This window comes from Hesperophylax consimilis, chromosome 10 (assembly GCF_061612785.1).
Source record: "Hesperophylax consimilis isolate HC1 chromosome 10, BYU_Hcon_1.0, whole genome shotgun sequence".
NCBI lineage: Eukaryota > Metazoa > Arthropoda > Insecta > Trichoptera > Limnephilidae > Hesperophylax > Hesperophylax consimilis.
In genome coordinates this window covers 7,843,825-7,857,429 of record NC_142845.1, presented here as the reverse complement: position 1 = coordinate 7,857,429, position 13,605 = coordinate 7,843,825, and the positions used below count along the sequence as shown (strand labels likewise).

General features: G+C 31.9%; 1 protein-coding gene across 1 annotated transcript in view; it reads right to left on the bottom strand.

Annotated features, from left to right (window-relative positions):
- pdm3 (POU-domain protein pdm3) overlaps positions 1-13,605 on the bottom strand; it is a 206,749-nt gene that overhangs the window by 192,253 nt on the left and 891 nt on the right. The window contains exon 2 of the mRNA XM_089636063.1: positions 371-802. The gene's annotated coding sequence lies outside the window, so the exon portion shown is untranslated. The remainder of the gene's footprint in view (positions 1-370; positions 803-13,605) is intronic.

Sequence of the window (13,605 nt, the reverse complement as noted above, 5' to 3'; positions counted from 1 at the left end):
TACACAAATATTATGTGGTCTGGGACTGTCAAAATTTAAAACAAACATAATATAAACTGAAAAAAGAATGTTCAATATATGAAACAGTTAGGACGGGTTGTTTCGGAGAATTTGAACAATTCATCAAATTTCAACGTTCATTTTCGGGTTCTGTGAAAGTCCTATTCAAGTTCTGTTATTATATCATTGTAGGCTAGTTGCTTGACAAAACTGAAATAAAAACAGAACTTGAAAAAATCTTTCACAGAACTTGAAAATGAACGTTGAAATTTGATGAATTGTTCAACTTTTCCGAAACAACCCGTCCTTAATCATAAACCAAAAATATTCAGTGAAGTAAGTAGGTAATAAATAGTTTAAAAAAACTTACCCGACGTGTTGGCAAAAAGCAGGTCTCTGTGGAGGGCTGCCGTTTTGAAGTGCGGGTAAAACAGTTTGCTGCTTTTTAGTACTCCCCGGTGAAGATACTTGTTGAGTATCGGTCACTCCTGCCGCCTTCTATGCTCCTGGCATCCGATTCCAAACAGAAGCCTGATTTATAACTTGTCTGCTCACCGAATCAAGGTTTATTCACGGTCTTGAGAGGTGTGAGTTCAACAATTTAAAACTTGTGTTCACCAGTTCAAGATTTGTTCACAAATTCAAAACTTTCTTCACAAATTAAACTCGTTCGTTCGTTCACAAATAATAAAAATCGATTTGAACGAGTCCTTCCAGTCGCTATGGGCGGGTATCTTCAGATCCGCTCGTGGTGTTTTGTTAATTGTTTTTATCGCAGTGTGAAGTCATCGCTCGTGGTCATCTGCAAAAAAATAGGTTAATTAGCGCGTTTCGGGCTCAATGGAAGCTTTCCCCGTGGTGTCTTAATTGCAAAATGACAAAGTATTTAAACTGTCATCCAAGAATAGATTGTTTTTATGGAGTCCAAATATTTGTTGTTAATAGAGTTGTTAGACAATATCTCGTGTGCGATCTGAAATCTTGTTTGTTGGCACTGATTTGTTGATACGAATTATGTTTGTATTTTTTTGCGTTTTGTTGATAAGATCATAATGGTTCAAAAACAATGTCTTGGAAGTTTATTTAAATTGAAAGGCAATTTAGATGTGTGATTTACGTATTCAAAATAAGAATATGTTCACGTGACGTGACTGTTTCAACGTTGTGTAAGTTTTTTTTATAAAAGGATTTGTTTTAAGTGTTATATAAAAACCCAAAGAACTATTTGTAAAATTAGATACTATTTGAAGTGGGATATTACTTTTTCAAGTCGTTTTTTTTCTTTACAAATCGGTGAAATTTGCTAAAATAATCAGTACTGATGAAGCTTAACATACGAATAGTGACTTATTGAAAGCTAAATGACGTTATGAAATACTATCCGTTTATGTAGGTATTATTATTTTCTTATAATAATGTTTATTTTTAGAATAACTTGATAAGTAAAACCTCAAAGTGTAATATTTAATTATTAAAGACAATATTAACATTTCTTTGACGAAAATTTGAAGGGGCAAGGTGAGGATCCTGGGTTGACGTTCTAGATGCGACCGAATCTTAAATATATTATTATTTTTTAATATTGTTTACTTAATTTGCATATATTTATGTATTAATTTATTTATTGTTGTGTAATTATTCATACTATCCCTCTTGTCATTATCAGTATGGTCACCTTACGATTGTGGCTGCTAAGCCAACACTGGTGCTTTGTAACACTTATTTAGTCAGTAGAATGTTATTGTTACAAACTTTAAACGTACTGCCCAGCTGTAATTTTAGTTTGAATAACTGTAGAATTTTTATTTTGAATGTTTATATGTATAACTAACTAACTAACTAACTAACTAACTAACCATCACGCCGTTTCCCGCCGGAGTAGGCAGAGAGGACGGACCGCCAAACAACTCAGTCTTGACACACACTCCTTGCCTCATTCACATTCATAAATCGTCTCATACATACTCTTCTATTATTCTGACTCTTGACATGGCCCGTCTAAAGTATTTATATTTATTTTATTTTATTTAAGTTCACGGGTATTTTTTCATTAATTACTATAATTGTAAAGCTACACATCTCAACACAGGAATTCCCTATTTTATTGTAGTTTGAAATTTTTTTTAATAAATAAATTTTAGAAAAGAAGTGGTGTTCAAATAATTGCATCCTTATAAATGTAATACTTCATTGTGATGTGTGTTTGTCTCTTATTAAACGTACGGTAAATAATTTTTGTTACAAAAACTTATTAAAAAACTTTTTCTTTGGGAAATCGCTAAGGTCAAGAAGAGTCATTCCGCCTCTATTATATTTCGAAATTCTTAGAAAATTACGTATTTAATTATGTAAAAATATTTGCACGATATTTTAATTTGATATAATTCGTCTAAATTATTATATTTAAAAAAATCTAAAAATCCGTGGATTAACCTTTACGCAATTCAAGTGCTATTCTATATTACTCAGAATTCTTCCTGTACACTGTGTCCGTACACTCGTAGTAGGTACAAGTGGGAAACTGTTAAATCTACGTCACATTGCTTTTCAAACATTTCATATTTTTTTACCTTCTATTTCTGTCTTCTTATCTTGAAAAAACGTTTCGAGTCGGGTTTCAGCGTAGTAAGTTTTGACGTAGCTTAAAAGACATTAAAAACTGATTTTTTTAAATTTTACCAAAATTTTCTAAATTTGCTCAAAAATTCATATCAACAAAAATTATACCACAAAATAGACTCCAAGTGAGATGAAGTTTCGCCAGATTCCCGCTTGCACTACGAGTTTCCGGACACCGTGTATATATACTCATCTAGTATTCGTCACATCGAACTACCATAACGTAGTATTTTTACTATAAAATAAGAATAATATATTATATGCAAGATTTCTGCCGGTAAAAATTAATAGTAAGCAATTTCACAATAACCCAATCTAATTATAAATAATATGTTTAATTCCACTCTCAAAATAAATATAACGTCGAGACACTTTATAAGGACGAGATCGATAAATAAGAACAGCAAACACTGAACAGAAAATCCGTAGAAGGGTGATGAAATCGATCAAGAGTATATAAACTTAATAATCAATCAATTTACAAAAGACCTTTATTTTCAACCTACTGAATGACCTCTGCAAAACAATTACACCTCCACCAGCTCTCCAACATCATACGTAGATGAGGCCTTTCAATTCCTAAACCCGATCTTTAAAATTTACTCTGCTCATCTCATTTCATTCCCCCACAATCTTACAATACACCACAATCGGGGATACCAAAGTTCCACTGTCGCCGTACAGTTGGGAATCTTTGTTTGTATTTGAAAGAAAAAAAATGTTCTAGAAAGAATTTTGATATTTGAAAACGTTTGATTTCGAATGGGAATTGAACATTGTTCCGTTCCTTCTCACCTTTTTAAAATGCACGTGCTTGAATCTACAGTATGTACTTTCTGTGGTCTAGAAGTAGGAACTTAAGATCACATATTTTTTGTTTATTCTTCCCTAAACAAATATCCTCTCTTTTATCAACCCTTATTTAAAAGTGTTTCCCCTCAGTTCAATATCTCCTTCTGTTCAATATCTCATCTCTTCAAAGTATGAACTCGTCTCCAATCTACTCATAGTTAATAAATTTGCCAATTGAAATACAATGAATGTAAAAATTGACCTACCCACTGTACATAATTTTAGATGATTGCCTAGAAGACTTTTTAAGGGGTAAAGTCAAAAACATTAAACAAATTTTACTCGTAGAACGATAAATTTACCTTACTCTGGGAACACAGACACGCTTATGGTGCATTCTATCGGCTTGTCTCTTCAGTGACGACAAACAAACAGTAAGTTGAAAAATTCCTGGGTTAAAGTTTCCCGGCCGCTTTCCCGTCAAGCTCGAAGTGTAAAACTTCGGGCGGGAAATTACTGGTAAGGAAGGTGCGAGTAGCTCACCCCCACCAACCCTACACCAAATTATTTTACGTGTACTCGCGGGTGATCTTCTACTGTCTACTCGGATAGAGTGGCTTGATTTTCTTGAGATCGGCCTAACTTGAATGAAACGGTAATTTTTATGATTTTTGTAAGAAATATTTTGTTTATTGGTAATTAAAACATTGTTAACCTAAGCACTTTTTACATCGCAGAATTAACCCCTACGAAGCATCTGAAATTTTGCAATTTAATCAGGAGAACGGTCAGAATACAGATTCATTTAAAAATATATTCGTTTTACATTTGAATTCAAATATATTCGCAAGACATTTAATTTAAAAAATATTCGAAAAAAAATTGTTTTCAAATATATTCGCATTACATTTGATAAGAAATATATTAGCATAACATTTGATTTCCAATATATTCGCATTACACTTGATTTAAAATATATTCGCATTAAATTTGATTCCAGATAAAGTTGCTGTTTTTGAATGAATTTCAAAATAAAATACTGATCTTGAAAGCCTCTTTGAGATTTTAAGAGTGGTACCAAAAATTAATATATGCGATTAAAATAGTATAATATTGACTACAAAAACAAGTTTTTAAAGTTGATTGCCGATGGTTTTTATCGTCTAAACTGTAATGACTACTTTACACAAAACAAAAAAAAATATTTTAAATTTGCAAGCCTTGACAAATATCTTTTAAATGAATTATTTCAAAGTTATCATATTTTTATAAATAAAATAGCTACTTTAAGATTTTAAAAAATAATCTCCATTTAGTCACAAATAATTTGCCAACGCTGCCTATGGAATAATAAAATGTGAAAATACTCCACGGCTGTTTGTAAAGTAAAGGCATATTATTGCATATTGTTTTTTCATTGTTTGTTTCTGAAATTTCGGCTACAGAAATATTTTACTATACTAGTGATCGGTGTCACTTTATAATAAACATGCAATTTCGACGTTTTATAACCTCCTAAAAGAAAATATTCTAATCACTAATAATGAAGTTACACCCCGTAGTAATCTTTTATCAATGGTCATACTTAAAGGTGTTAAGTACATAGGTACTGCACTAAAGACTAACCTGGCTTTCATTTTTAGACCCGATTACGTTGATACCCGGAGATTAGTTTTTTTTTAAATACATTACACGGAAAAAATTAGTTTTGCTAATTTATTAAAAATCTTTCCAAATTATTGGTAATCCGGTTAAAAACGTAATTGCAGACCCCTAACGAATGAATTTATAGGTTTCCTGATAAACTTGTAGTAAAACGCGAATATGTTTTCACGATGTCAGATTACATGTTCGTAAAAATCCTGATATTTTAACATTTTGTCCTAATATATTATCAAGGTACCATAAACACATTTTTAGATTTATTAGGAATCAGGAAACGGCCTGTAGTTCATTTTTATCCGTTATACCAATAATTTGAAGAGATTCTTTTTCTCTGGGTGCCTTTATTTTTTTAATATTCATTTGAGGCGCAAATAGGTAGGTAGATACCGGTGATTAGTTGTAATACTGATTTTAGTAAGTTTTCAGATTTCCGATCCATTCTATTTTAATATTATTAATTATGGATTGATTCGGTACGGACATTCACCGGAAGCATTCAAGAATCACTTACAGCTACAATAGTAAATGTCTATTTTTCTCCATGCATTGACTGATTCTGGAAGGAAAGTCATTTGAAGCACTCCAGTTGTATCCTTAGTATTTGATTGATACGGCAAAAAAATACACATAAGCACTTCAGGCATCAATCAAACTGCTTTGGTAGTTATTGTAAAAAAGTTAGTTAAATACAGTCTCCTCTGTTTTCTAGATACATTTTTTTAATGAAAGACAAACATTTCTAGGCTTCGGGTAACCTTACAATCCTGGCAATATTTAATTTCCTTCTACTACCATTATTATCAGACAGAAATTTTTCTTGTGTGATGATCGATGGCTTATTTAGCAGGGGATTGAACGAGTCTTTGAACCTCTCTAGACGGTTTTAATTGGACTTAAGGCTTAATTTTTAGTAAAAGAACCTACAAATTTCTTCTGGTTATTCAGTTACGAAATATTTTCTAAATATGGAGTATTTTTTGTGGAAAATAAATCTAAGAAAGTCTAATCTAATTTGCTTTGACTATTTTCATTACTTTTGTTCAGTTTCAAATGTTTTCTGTGTATTTCAAATGCGCTACATACATCCTACTTTTTTAATTTTTTAAAACAAATTCTGTTTAAGAAACTAGATAAAATTATCTTTCCGGTGGATACATTTAAAATAAATATTACTTATTCTTAAAAATAAAATTATAATATCAAACTAAAATTTTTTTTTCAAAACGTCAACCCCATTTTTTTCTCCAATCGTAGAAAAATTGAGAGAACTCGATATTTCGAAAACACATTAGCTTTTTTTGGGAAATTTGTAAAAAAACTGTAACATCAGTTTTATCTCGTTCATATAATAAAAAAATTGAATAATCTTTTTAAATTTTCTCATTGTTACGATAGCGAAGCGAAATATGAACTATTCATTTAGGCTATTTGTAGGATTTTTGAAAGAGATCCAGTATAAATATTTGAGGCAAATTGAAAAAAAATATATTTTTCTTTCTAACGTCAAACAATACGTATTTCCGCATGATAGAATAAAATAAAAAAATACTTTAATAAAATATGGACGCCCGGTCATATATGACCCTAAAATGCTGGAGGGGTTAACATAATGGTGTAAGGTAGTCAAGTGCATTTCAATTAATTAAGACTTTACTTAATTAACAAGGTAACAAGAATAAAAAGGACATATAATTTCAAGGTTATCAAAATAGATATTTTATTTTAAACTTGTCCAAAGTAGATATTCAAAAATTACATATAATATTTGTTCTTATTTTTAGAATGTCTTCGATATAATCAGAGTTATTTTCGTAAGGTCGTCCCGTAACCTTAAATTAATTACAAGATCCCTGTAAATTATTACTGTCAATAATGAGTATAATTATACCGTTGATGACGTATGGCTTGGACCATTTGTCTTTATATTCCTACATCAACGAGGGTACTGGGCCAAACTCATTATGCTCATTGACAATAAATTACCAGATTGATTAAATGCTTTTAAACGGCGTTGTGTCAGCATTGTGCCGGCATTGTTGACTCTTAATTCTTGCTCTCGGGAAAAGAGATCCTGCAATATTTCACGACCAAAAGAAGCGCTCATTAAGCGAGTAGGTAATTCGACAGTAATACCATTGATGTATCTTTATTCATTACATATATTTTTATAGAAATTAGTACATATTTGAAAACAGTTCATTTTTATAATCTTTTGGCATTCGTTCAAGCAGTGGCAGATCTAGATTTGTATGTATGAAAGGGTCGGAAATACAGAATTTAAGTAAATCATCTAATCTCTTAGTTAATATTCAAGTTCTGAGAAAGTCAGATTCTTTACATTTTGTTATACCTTTATGGGACAGCTATTGATTTACAGGTTCCATGATATCTCAACACAGTGACAATTCAACACACTTTTAAAAAGTGATATAAAGTCATTAGAAATTAAGAAAATTTTATTTTTTTTAACCTAACCTAACCTACTTTATACAGTTAATAAAGTTTTTGTTTCATCACTTTCCATGACTTTATATAACTTTTTAAAGGTGTAATGAATTATCATTGTGATGATTTATCAGGTCATCTGATTTACAATAGGTACCTACTTTAATAGAACTTTCACAGAACTGGAATATTATTCTTTTAATTTGGTGAATTTTTCAATTTCTTTGAAATAATTAGTATCAGAATGCTATAAATAAGGAAAAAAAAATTTTTTTAGATATGTTTTTCAAAAATATGTCCATAAAATCTTAGTAGGTAGGTAGGTCTAGATACACGGATAAAACGTACGGACACAATTCTTTAAAGAATATCTTAATAAAGAATTCTTTAAAGGTTAAAAACTGGACTGCAGACTCAATCAATTAATCTATTGATAGGTTTCCTGTTAAACTTTTAGTAAAAGAGGAATGTTTTATCGCGATGTCGCAACACGTGTTCATAACAATCATAATATTTTCAAATTTCGTTATTGTATATTATCAAGACATGGTGCAGGTTCATGAACAAGTTTTCCGATCTATTAGGAATGTGCTAATAGCTTAACAGGAAATGGCCTGCATTCCCGTTTTTGTAAAACAAAATTTTTGAAGGAATCTGAAGGATGTGAACGATAGGTAAAAGTTTCGAAATGTTTTAAATACATTTCAGAAAAAATAAATAGGTATTTATTTAATTGAATTGGATTCACAGGTTTGCCATTCGGTTCGGGTTCGCGTTCGGGAGTCTCTTCGCCACTGCAGTTATTGCTTTCGAAAAGCCTGTAATTACTAGAGACTTGAAAAATTCGCGTTTGCGACAGCGCGAATTTCATCGTTTTCATAAGAATAACGAGAAAATCGCAATTTTCGGGATACTAACGCGAATATTCATATGTTTTATTCTTAATATTTATATGGTGTTTGAAGGCTTCTATGGCCATAAAATATAGTAAATTGCCATGTATATGTTTCCAAATATGCAATAATCAGTTTTTTTTAAAGTAAATTGTAATAAACTGCAAAGGAAAACACCAGTCTTTAAAAATAACTTAACTCGTCAATAGCAAAAATTATCAATGATTACTTAAAATACCACTTTGGATGCTGAGCAAAGCCAAAGTATTAATTCTCGTCAATGTGATGTCCAATGCATGGTGTACCTTTGTGGTGCGGGCCCATGGGCTGCAGCCTTGATAACCTGCGCATAAATGCGGCCCTGACTATTTGATTATTCTTTTCCTATCCTCTGTCAATTTAACCTACCAAAAATAATAGAAAATACCTAGTACTAAATTTATATTTTGAGCGTCATCAAATTTCTCTTCTTAAGGCTTCTAAAATTGCCTCTTCTCTATTCAACATCTCATCTCTTCTAATTTTGAACTAGACTCCAATTTTCAACATAATTATGAAATTTACCCATTTAAATAAAATTAACATATAAATTCACCTTCTCCCTCTTCATAATTTGAAATGATGGCCTAAAACACCCTTCAAGGTTGATAGCCGTAAATAGGAAAAAATCATTAATACTACCAACAATAAGAGAATATCAACTATCTAGAAGTAAGTAAGTTACTATTAACTCTGTCGATCTGGAACATGCAACAAATATAAAAAAAATTATATAAATAAATAAAATAAAATTTACTTGCGCACGCTGGGATTTGAACCTGCTCAACGATGAAGGCCGTCGAAAATAGATGTTACGTTCTGTATTCAAATATCTAGATATCTACTTTTTGAGATGTTAAATATATAATACGCAAAAGTGAATTACATTAGAAGTCGGGGATGTCCGAGTAAGACAGGGCGTCACAGTGCAAACAATTACGTATCGTGCTAAGAGTTAGAATAACAAAAGATTATTTATGGGAGAAGGCATGGGCCGAAGCAGAGTTGTATGGCGTTCCATCCCCTATACCTACCCCCTCCAGGCTAACGGCCTGTTGGTTTGTTAACTAGTTTTATATTTAAGTAACGCGTTGTCAGACTACTACATAAAAAGCAATTTTTAATACCGCAATATTTTTGAATCTAGATTATTTCTTAATAAAATAGGTCGAATAACTGTTTGCACAATTTAATTAATTCGATTAACGATTTGTTTTACTATTGCATCGATATGATTTCAATCAGAAATAACACCGACTTCTAATGTCTGAATATTAAATATATTAAAATTATATGTAATTTTATATTAGATAAATCAATTGCAATAATTTTGTTTCAAAACCAGTCTAAAATACTGGCGTTGCCGATGGCTTAATTTTGAATAAACCTGTACCTATTATCATTTTAGTATTTTAGTATCAATTTAATCTCACCAAAATATTATGTCTGAATTGAACAGCTTCGTAATGCGTACGTATGTCCGTTATTTTTCACTTCCTCAATGTCTTTATTCCCATCTTAATTTCACATTAAATATCAAAGGCGAGCATAACGAAATCCATAAAAAATAATAAGTGATTCTATCTTCTTCTAAAAGCAGTTTACTTGGGTATCAATGACATGACCATTTAAGAGCACCCCTCAGACTGCATGCACTTTCAGGCAATGTCTAAATAACTGGACGGGTTGTATCGGAGAATATGAACAATTCTTCAAATTTAATTTTCAAGTTCTTTGAAAGTTTTTTTTTCAAGTTCTGTTATTATTTCAGTTCTGTAAAACAACTACCCTATAATGATAAAATAACAAAACTTGAATAGGACTTCCACAGAACCCGAAAATGAACTTTGAAATTTGATGAATTGTTCAAATATTAACGTTTATTTTCAAGTTCTGTGAAAATCCTATTCAGGTTCTGTTATTATATCCCTATGAGCCAGTTGCTTCACAAAACTGAAATATATAATAACACTTCTTCTAACACAGCAAACTTATTTTGTGGCACCATTTTAATTGAAATTAATAAAATACTTCGTTTTTACCACTTTTATTGTTTATTACCAACATGTTTCATGAGCAACGCTCACTTCTTCAGGGTTTTTTAATAATAGTATTTAATAGTATAATTAAAAAACCCTGAAGAAGTGAGCGTTGCTCATGAAGCATGTTGGTATTAAACAATAAAAGTGGTAAAAACGAAGTATTTTATTAATTTCAAATATAATAACAGAACTTGAAAAAATCTTTCACAGAACTTGAAAATTAAAGTTGAAGAATTGTTCAAATTCTCCGAAACAACCTGTCCTTAGTAACCATTAACAATTCTCCGTTGGGTTAAGCAGAGAAGATGGACGGCCACAACACTCTGTATCATTTATATTTGTATGTTGTATCATATTATATGAATACAGTACCATTTTTTTAATGTGGAAATAATTGCCTCCAACGTGTGTCCCAACTGCTCCCAACAGTCTGGAGCCAGCGAGACTATGGCATCGCCAATTGGGGTATGTTGTGAGGCTGAAGGTAGTGGAGATGGGAAGGAGAAGAAGAAGAGGAAGGGGGAAGTGCCTGGATATTCAGATCTGGTCACCAAACACGGCCAATTCCATTCCAAGTAACTTTTCTATTCTGAATGTTGGTCTTACACCAGGGCGATACTGAAAGTATCTTCCACTCTGGAACGTGCCGCAAACATAATATATATTATTTTATACATAAGTAAATTCTATTATTAATATAAAAAATATAAGTTATTAATATAAGTAAATTCTGAAATAACACAAATTATTCAAATAAAAATTATTGCACACGCCGGGATTTGAACCCGTGACCTCCAGCTTGCGAGTCCAGAGCCTTACCCCTCTACCATGGACGCCGTCTAATGTGATATAAATAAAATCTGAATCAATATACGAATGTCTTCCCAAGCGAGCCCGTCATAAATTCTTCGTATACCTACATCTTTCTCTACTCATCCTTCATTTTCTTAGTCTTATTCAATATATCTTGCATTGTTTTTAGATTTTGAAAATATATTTTTTTGTGTTTTTACCTACCGCACAAGAGTCACAAAAGCCAGTGATAAGTTTGAGAAGCCACTTAACCAATTGGAGTATGTTATACGGCTGAAGGAAGTGGGTATGGGAAGGAAATGGGAAGAGGAAGATGGGAAAATGCCTGGCTATTTACATCTAGTCACCAAAAGTGCACTAGAGACACTCTCAGATATACTCAATTGAAAAACAGCCAAAGATGATTTTACAGTAACGACATAAGTAGGTACGCTTCGGGGATCTCATTTCTATAGCGACTATATCATTCAGACTATTTGTCTTTTCTCAGTCAGTTCAATGCTTTACTCTCATACGTCAAGGTTGGTATCAGAACTTTATTGTGGCCTTCTGCTATCATTTTCTTCGACAACATCCATCTATTGACTATAACATTCGATTATCTGTTCTTCCATTATATTACATCACTTAACATAGGTACGAGTACCTAAACAATTTTCAAGGGGTAAAATTTTTTATCAACATAGAAAATAGATCAAAAAGTTCAGAAAACACAGATACACTATAAAGCAATATGCTATCATCCGCCTACATTTTTTTCTCCTACCAATCTCTTAACGTTTTTCTTACAATAATTACTTTATAAAACAAAATATAATTATAATATTAATCTCGCTGCGCGTTGTATCTGATAGAAAAGTTTCTTTAATTTTTAGTTTTTTTTTGACATAGGAGTTATCTCTCAAGACAAACTCTCATTTTATGATACCTTCTATTTAAATATAAAAGAAATATGAAACAGAATAAGACACACAAAACAAAAAAGATAATGATTGCAACTGGGTAACGAACCCGGAACCTAATAAAAATTACTAATATTATCGTGGACTAATTTATATTTTTTATCTGACATCTTAGTATAATTGTAAAGTTTTACCCAAATGGGTATATTTATTTGTAACCTAGATAGTTTTTCATGTTTACCTGTTCGATTTAATTTTCGATGTGCTGTATCTTTTTTTTAATGTGAAACCAAACAAGATTCCCAACAGCTCCCAGCCGTCTGGAGCCAGTTAGACTATGGCATCCTCAATTGGGATACGTTGTGAGGCTGAAGGTAGGAGAGAGGGGAAGGAGATAGGGGAAGAAGAAGGTGGTGAAGTATGTGGCTATTTATATCTGTTCACCGAACATGGCAAAAGTCACTTTAAGCAAAGTTTCAATTTTGAATGTTGGTCTTACACCAGGGCGATACTGAAGTAACTTCCTCTCTGGAACGAGCCGATAAAATATTACATATATAACTAACTTTAATTAATTTTTTAAAACATGCGAACACCGGGATATGAACCCGCGACCTCCAACTTGCTAGTTGAGAGCCTTCCCCTCGGCCATGGAGGCCGTCAAAAACGATCGTATCTAGAAGATAATTTGTTTTGAGGTCTTAAATCGAGAGGCATTTCAGACATAAAAATAATATTGCCTTCACCCAATCCTTTAAGATTAAAGAAAACCTTAGCATAATTTCGCGCTTTTTATGAGTTTTGCGTCGGAAATATGTAAAAATGAAGTAAAACATCTAATTTGTGTCGACGCGTTCGACCTGCAAATAAAGTTTTCGGGAGTTTTAGGTTTTTCAAGAGTTACGCGCCGGAGACGTCTCAGAATCACAAGGACTTAAGCCCCGCCTCCTGCGCCGAGGAGCGGCGCGCGGTGCTTAGCACATTGCTGAAATCACACTCAAACTTTCAAATTATCTCGAGGCAAACTCATCTAAATAATATTATCTTTGACTAATTAATCAAATTTACTATAAACTAATAGCTTAACCAAACTGCGAGAGGAGAAGGAACAGTAGACTGAAATTCACGTCTTGAGCATTTAACGAGACAAATTATTGTAAATATAACTGACTTCTACCCGGCGTTGCTCGGAGACTTTTCTCTACTTTCTTCAAATAAAATATGCATGTTTTATATATGTAAACCTTTCGGAAGAAATTCTCTAAATGATAATGAAAATTTTATCAAAATCTGTTACGTAGTTTAAAAGAACTAAGCGCACAGATATAGACATGGATAACGACTTTTTTATACTATTTAGAGATAAACAAACTGTTTTTAACAAATCGTAAATTT